Consider the following 7,999-nt stretch of genomic DNA (forward strand, 5'->3'; position numbering starts at 1 on the left):
TACCCCCTCCTCCCCCTCTTTTTCCCGTTTACAATCACTACCACCGAATATAACTGAAAAAAAAAAGAAAATAAGGGGTGGATTTCTGTCAAATGAGTCTATCTCTCTCTCTCTCTCTCTCTTTTTTGTATATGTACGCGGTAGGGAGATAAATTGTATTTGTTTTGTTATTATTATTATTCTCTTTTTTATTCTTTGATATCTTTCTAAGCTCTACTGCATCAAAAATGCATCTTCCATCATTAACTTTAATCTTCTTGAACTTTTACGTAGACATATATTTTTATCAAACATAATGTTTGCATTTAGAAGGGGGAGGAAAAAAAAATTTTTTTTTTTTTTTTTTTTTTATAACCGGATATCTGATAATGTTACAACTATTTTACCACCCTTATTTCTCTCTCTCTCTCTCTTTTTTTACGACTTAATAAATAATAATAATAATAATAAAAAATTTAATAATTATTTATTTATTTTAATTTCAAACATTTTTGAAATAAAAACAAAACGCATAAGAAATAATCAAAAGTTACACATACAAAAAAACTTTAATCTTCTTAATAGTTATTTTTATTGAAAAAAGCAGAAGAAAAAAAAACAAAACAAAACAAAGATTATTATTATTATTATTATTTTTAAATAAAAGGTGGCAGATTTAAAGAAAATAAGAAATGAAAAGTTTTCTTTTTTTCCCTTTTTTCATGACTTTTTCATCCATTAGTGTTTTAAATGTAAAATCATTTTTAATAATCTCACTATTATTATTATTATTTTTTTTTCTAGAAAATTTTAATAAAAACATTTTCGTATCCCACCTCCTCTTCTCTCCCCTTCTCCTCCCCGGCTCCTCCCCCCACCTTGATCACGTTATCACCTTCCTTTTAATAATTTTTTTTTCTTTTTCTTTGTTTGTTATTCGGATTTGATGTTTTTGTTTTTTGTTTTAAGTCAAAAAGCCGATTTCGAAATTAAAAATTTTTTTTTTAGTTCAAGGCTTGATGATAATAATATTAATAAACACAAAGTTCAAGATTAATAAATATTTACGCGTTAAATTTAAAAAGAAAAAAAAAAAACGACGTTACCATTTTAATAAATTACAACCATCACCATCACCATCACCATCACCTTCACTATCACCACCATCACCACCACCACCACCGTCACAATCACCACCACCATTACCATCCCCAACGCCACCACCATCACCATCCCCAACGCCATCACCACCACCACCTACAATTTTTTATTATTATTTTAAAATTATTAAAGGGATTAAACGTTTGTTAAATCCCGTTAACAATCATATTTAATTTTCAAATTAATAATTACCGTTGTTAATAATAATAATAATCGATCATAAATAAATAAATAAATAAATAAAATAAATAATTTTCCGATATAGGAATGGTAATTCCCAAAGAATTAATAATAATAATAATAATAATATACGTTAAATATTTTTAAGGGATCGTTTATCAAAGAGTTTAAATAGGGAATTAAAATGTTTTATTTATATCGAGTGGGGGGAAGGTTAAATGAAAAAGTGTGTTGTGTTTGTTTTTACGGGTAGTATGATAGATAAAATATTTTGTTTTATTTAATCCCCAAAAAAACATGGGATTATAATCATTTATTCCTTTGATTATTATTATTATTATTATTATTATTATTATTATTATTATTATTATTATTAATTGGCCAGAGTAAGCTCGAATATTTTTCACAAACAAAGAGTGGAAAAAGAAAAAAAAAAATTTTTTTTATTTTGAATGTTGTTAAACGTTTAAATTTTTTTTTTCTTTTTTTTAGGGTTGAAAAGGAAAAAAAGGAAAAATCAAAAGGAAAAAAAGAATATAATAAAATTTAACGTTAGAAGACTATTACCGGAATAAAAAAAAGGTTTAAATTTTTGTTAGAGAAAAAAAAAATTTTTTTTTTTTTTTTTTTTTTTGAAAAAAGTACTAATGAGTTGCGATTTAGTTTTTCCAGACTTTCTACACTCTTTGAGTCAAATCAAATGTTAAATTCCCTCGAGGGTCATTTTACAACGTTAAGAGTAAAGCCTTCTAACACTTGGTAGGGAGAGAAAAAAAAAGAGAGAGAGAGAGAGGGAAGAGAGAGAGACAAAAACCAACGCGAGGGATGAAAAAAAGGTAAGAAAAAAAAATTATATATATCTAAAATTTTTTGAATTGCTGACTGACTCTCTCTGTCTATTTTTTTTAAAATGAGTTTTTTACATCGTGATTATAATTTTTCCAACTCCCCCCTCACCCCCCCCCAACAATCAAACACCTAAACCACATCTTATTTCTTCTGCTTCCCTCCCCCCCTTAGCGCATTATCATCACCATCATTATTATTAACAATAAACCACGTTAAGATTTTTTAATTATCTTTTTGTACCCGATTTCGAATTTTATTTTTACGTTTCATTCATTACACGCACGCACACGCACGCACACGCACTCACGCACGCACATAAATATAATTCCCGAAGGTTTTTTATTTGTGATGACGGTTTTAAAAATTTTTTATATTCTTTAAATTACGTATTTGTGAGACTTTAAAAAAAAAAAAAATGATGGCCCGACACATAATAACGGTTTTTGAACGCCTTTGAACGCCTTTGAACGCCTTTGAACGCCATTGTTTTTACTACCACTAAAAAAAACACAAACTCTTTTAAATCAAATATTGTTTACTCTCCCCCTCCCCCTCCGTTTATTTCTTTCTCTTTTTATTTTAATTATCATTATTATTATTTTTACGATCTTTTTTTTTAATATACTATATTTAATTATAAATATCACCGCATTAATAATAATAATAATAATAATAAATGTGTGTGTGCATACATAAAACTTTATCACGGGAATACATAAACGGATTCGTCGATATTATAAATAATAATAATAATAATAATAATAATAATAATAATAATAATAAAATCTTTTGCATTTACGTGCACAATAATAATAATAAAAATAATAAAAAAATTAATTTTTATTTAAAAATATTTTAACGAGATTGAATTATAGTTATATTTTTAAATTAATTAACGTAATATTAATAATAATATTAATAATAATAATTCTTTTCGCATATGTCAAAATTATCTAAATTTTAACGGGAAAAAAAAATAATAACAATTTTCCGTTATTTTATTTCTTTAAATATGTTTTTCAAGTCGGAAAATTCGGTTTTATATTTCAAATTAAAACGATCAAGTTCGTATTACACGCCATTTCCCCACCACCACCACCTCTCCGATTTTTTTTTTCCTTTTTTTACAACGGGAAATATATCCCCCCCTTTTTTTTTGTTATTATTATTGTTTCTCTCTCTCTCTCTCTCTCTCTCTCTCTCTCTTTCTTTCTTTCTTTATACGAATGTTGAATTAAATCATTTTTTTTTTTTTATACATTTTTGTGCATAAATTTTCATTATTTGTAATTTATATTCGGGTAAATTTCATGAGTTTAGATTCAAAACAATCTAAAGATTAACCGGGTTGTTAGTTGCGTGTATATGCACACACACACACGCACACGCACGCACACACGTGCGCGTGATTTAAGGTTTCTCAGTTAATTAGTCAACTTTCTGCCATATTTGTTTCTCGTGGGATTTAAAAATTTTCTCGGTTTCTTTTTCACTATTTTATGTTAAACGAAAAAGCTTAATCGTGTTTATAATAAAACAAATATAACCAAAAAAAAAAAAAAAACAAAGAACAAAAACAACAGAAATGTTAATATTAATAATAATAATAATGATAAAAGTATTATTTTCGAGTGATAAAAACTTTATACATATATATATTTTAGTTGAAAATAATTAATCTCGGCTACATCATCAATAAAAACTTTTATAAATAACAAAAATGAATGAGAGAGAAAGAGAGAGGGGAGGGGGAATAAAATAATTCTTGGGAAAAATGTATCATTTTTCTTTTCCGACCACCTTAAGCAAATTATTCTCAATTAAAAAACTGGGGAAAACCGGGAATTTTCTCTTATCCCTTCTCTCCCGTCCACTTTCGTTCGCACCCGAAAAAAAAAAATAAAAGTCCGTTTCGATTTCGTTTTTAAAGGTTTTTCTCTCTCTCTCTCTCTCTCTTTTTTCTTTCTTTTAAATTGTTCGTTTTTAACAATTTTCCCAAGAGGTACGAGAAAAACCGAAAGTATTTTTTAACTCAATGATATTATATCGGTACGTTTTTGGGAAAAATTTTTTATCCTTTTTCGTTCGGGAAAAATAAAAAAAAATTTTCCTTTTTTTTTCCGCGTTTGAAAATTTAACTTTTTTTTTTTTTTTAAATATAATTTATCCGTTCGTTGACGAAAACATAAACCAAACAGGAAGTTGACTCGCATTCGTATAAAATTTTTATTTTTTTATTATTTTCCATAATTTAAATATTCATTGAAATATTGTAGGTAGCGATTTTAAATTAATAAAAAAAGAAAATGGCGTCGAATAAAAAAAAAAATTTATGTAACACATTTTGTTTTTTTTTTTTTTCGTTGTTGCGAGAAAAACTAGGGCCCCAAGAGTGTAAGTAACCCGACAATATAGGACCGTTAAAAGCTTCAATTTTAAATTTTACCAAACGTATATTTTTCAAAAAAAAAAACCTTTTCGAATACAAAAACATTTACTTCAACAGATTTATAAATGGTTTGGTTGTTTTATAAACAACCGGACCGGGTTACAAACGAATTTCATAAAAAATTATATTTTATTCAATATCAAGTCGTGGTGTACGTCATTTGGGAATTATCGGTTTACCTTTGACAAAAAAAAAAACAATTTTTTTTTTTTCGTTTAATTTAAAAAACAAAAAAAAAAAAACTTTGCGCCATTGAACACAAATTCATTTTTTTTTTTTTATAATGGATTTTTCTCCTCTTCGGGAAAAGAAAACGAACTCGTGGAATTTCTTTTATGTTCATAAAATAAATTTACAACCAGATTTTTTCGTGCGGGGCGTGAAACATTTGTATAACTATGAAAAAAAACACCTTGAGGGAAATAATATCAAACTCGAAATAAAAAGTCTCAAAAGTAACGTCTAAATCAATTTTGGAAAACCCAATGGGATCGCGAATGTCACGGAATATAAATTCACATAACTTCTGATAGCCGCCAACTTTTTTCTTGCATATTTCACTTTATAAAAAAGAAAATTTTCATTCCATTTCATTCCCTTCCACTCTCCCTTTCATCCTCCCTTTACCCTCCCCCCTCTCTCTCCCCATCTCCTCACGATTCCTTGTTTTTTTTTTTTTTAATACATCTCTTTCGTATCGCGAAAATATTTTTGTTTTTAAAATTCGAATAATATTTGTTTACTTTTTTTTCCCGCCAAAAATAAATAAAAAACTAACAACTACCAACTTAAAAAATTCGTGGAATTAGGTATGACGTCATAAAATTACGAAATTAATTTGTTTGTTTTGTGTGAAAAGTAATCGAGCGTATGTTTAAATTAAAAATAATTTTTACACCGTAATAATAATAATAATAACGATGATGATAATTTTATTATTATTTAAGAAAACTTAATAATAATAATAATAATGTAAGCGTATTCCTTCGGGGTGATAATAAGAGTTAAAATTCGATAAGAAAGATTGCGGTTGTAAAAACAAAAAATTTTACTTAAGATAAACATTATTATTATTATTACTGTTAGTTTTTAGGGAATGATAGTTAAAAAAAATAGAGAAGAGAGAGAAAGTTAGTTGTTAGGAAAATATTATTTTCGTTGAGGAAAAAAAGGAAAAATGTTTTCTTCGAGGTTTTTCCATAGATTCCCGTTGATTTTTATATATTTCCCAATGGGAAATTGTAGCGTGACGATCCTGACGTAAGAGTCAAATGCAAAAACGTTGCCGTCAGCTTTTAACGGTTTATCGCGTTATCACATCTTCTTCGTATATCTTCATTGTTTGAAAACAAATCATTTTTTTTAATACGTTTTACCTGTCAGGTTAAATTTACACACATTCAACGGTTCAATTTTTCCTTTTATTTATTTAAAAAAAAAAAAATTTTCACGAATATGTTAAAAAAATTTTTATTTTCTTTTCTTTAAATTCGGATAAAAGTAAACCGTGAGTTTTTTTTTTTTTTTAAAAACGTTTCTCAATATTTTTAACATTATTATTACTTTTTGTTTTTCTAATGCCACGATATAAAAAATGAAAAAATTTAAGATTGAAAAAAAAAACGTTCGGATAATAATAATAAAAGGGGGAATAAGGAAAAAAAAAAAAAAAACGTGTAAATAATTAAACGTCTTTTTTTCTTTTTTTCTTTTTGCTCTTCTTCAAAGAAGCAAAAACTTTTACGTGCGTGAAAAAAATCAATTTGTCGCAAGTATAAAAAAAAAAAAAAAATTTTCTTTTTTTTTTTTTGACAAAATAACGACAAAAAAATTCGTTTTAAAGGTATTTTCCTTTTTTTCCTCCGTAAAAAAATTTTTTTTTCCTTTTTATTTTCCAGGTAAAATTTTTTTTCCTTTTTTTTTTTTCCTTTTACTACTCTTTCTTTGAAGTTTTTTTTTTTTTTTAAAAATTTTTGGATCCAGTTAAAGTAAAAATAAAATGCTCAATGGTTTCGCGATCAGAAGAGGAGGTTATTTCTCTTGGGCCCCATGATTCTTTTCGCGCGACTTACCAACTTTTCCTTCTTTTCCTTTTTCTTCTTCTTCCTCTTCTTCATTTCAAATTCTCACACATTTTATTTCTTTCATTTTAAGTTTGGATCTTTTATCGAATATATATGTAAACGCAATTTCAAATGGAAAATTATTATTATTTTTTATCGATCGATATCTTACGCAACGACAGGTTAGACAACTTAACAAAATAAATATTTCTTTCCCTCCCATCTTCCCCTCCAAAAAAAAACAAAAAAAAAATTCACCTTCTATCTAATCTCGAAACAAATCCGATAATTTTCCCGACAAATTAACGTTTAAATCATTTTTATCCTGGAAAAATAAAAACTCCAGCTTTCTCCAGTTTTCTCGGTTTAAATTATTTCCAACGCATTTAACATTTTAACACTTTTTTTTCATTGTTATGACCCGCGTCGGTCACCTACGATTTTCTTTTTTTTTTCCCCCATAATTTTATTTTAATGGCAAATTTCAAGAAAAAAAAGAAAAAAAAAAAGGGGAAAATTATTTTTCTTTTCGTATCCAAATTTTGAATGATCTTTTTCGATTTTCTATAAAAGAAAAAAAAACACACACCCTTTCCTAAAACAATTCCATTCATTTAGTACGAAGGATTTTTCTTTCCAGTTTAAAAAAAAAAAAAAAGAAAGAAAACCTTTATTTTCCAGTTTGAAATAACGACTCTTTTATACAAATATAGTGCAAACCGATTCACATTCATCACTATTCGTACGTAACCCGCAAAATGGTATTTAAATCACAAGATTTTCTTTTTTTATTTTTCCACAAAGAATTGAAATAAAATAAAATAAATTTTTTACCCTTTTTTCCTTTCTTCCTTTGTTCCCGTATACCTTTGAATAATTTGTTAAAAATTTTATCTCTCTCTCTCTCTCCCTCTCTCTCTCGCTCTCACAAAAAAAAATTTTTTTTTTTTTTTCGCGAATCCTAAAAGAAAACTAAAAAAAAAAGGAAAAAAAATTATTCCGAGTTTTTATTTATTTATTTATTTTATTACATATTTAATGAAACGGACAATATGCTGGAGAAAACAAAATAAAATAAAATTACGTAATGTTATTGCTGGAAAAACAAAAAAAAAAAAACAAAAATTTTTTCGTATTTTTTTTTTTTTTTTTTCGGAGGAAAATTGCCAACTTTTATTTTCTTTCTCTATTAAATCATTAATTTATTTATTTAAAATTTTTCCCCGTTGGATTATTAAATTCTTCGAATGGTTTTCCAGATTAAAAAAAAAAATTCTCCAGTAAATTCCAATTTATTTTTTATTTTTTATATATAGTA

Source organism: Pediculus humanus, genomic scaffold (assembly GCF_000006295.1).
Source record: "Pediculus humanus corporis 1103172107467 genomic scaffold, whole genome shotgun sequence".
Lineage (NCBI taxonomy): Eukaryota > Metazoa > Arthropoda > Insecta > Psocodea > Pediculidae > Pediculus > Pediculus humanus.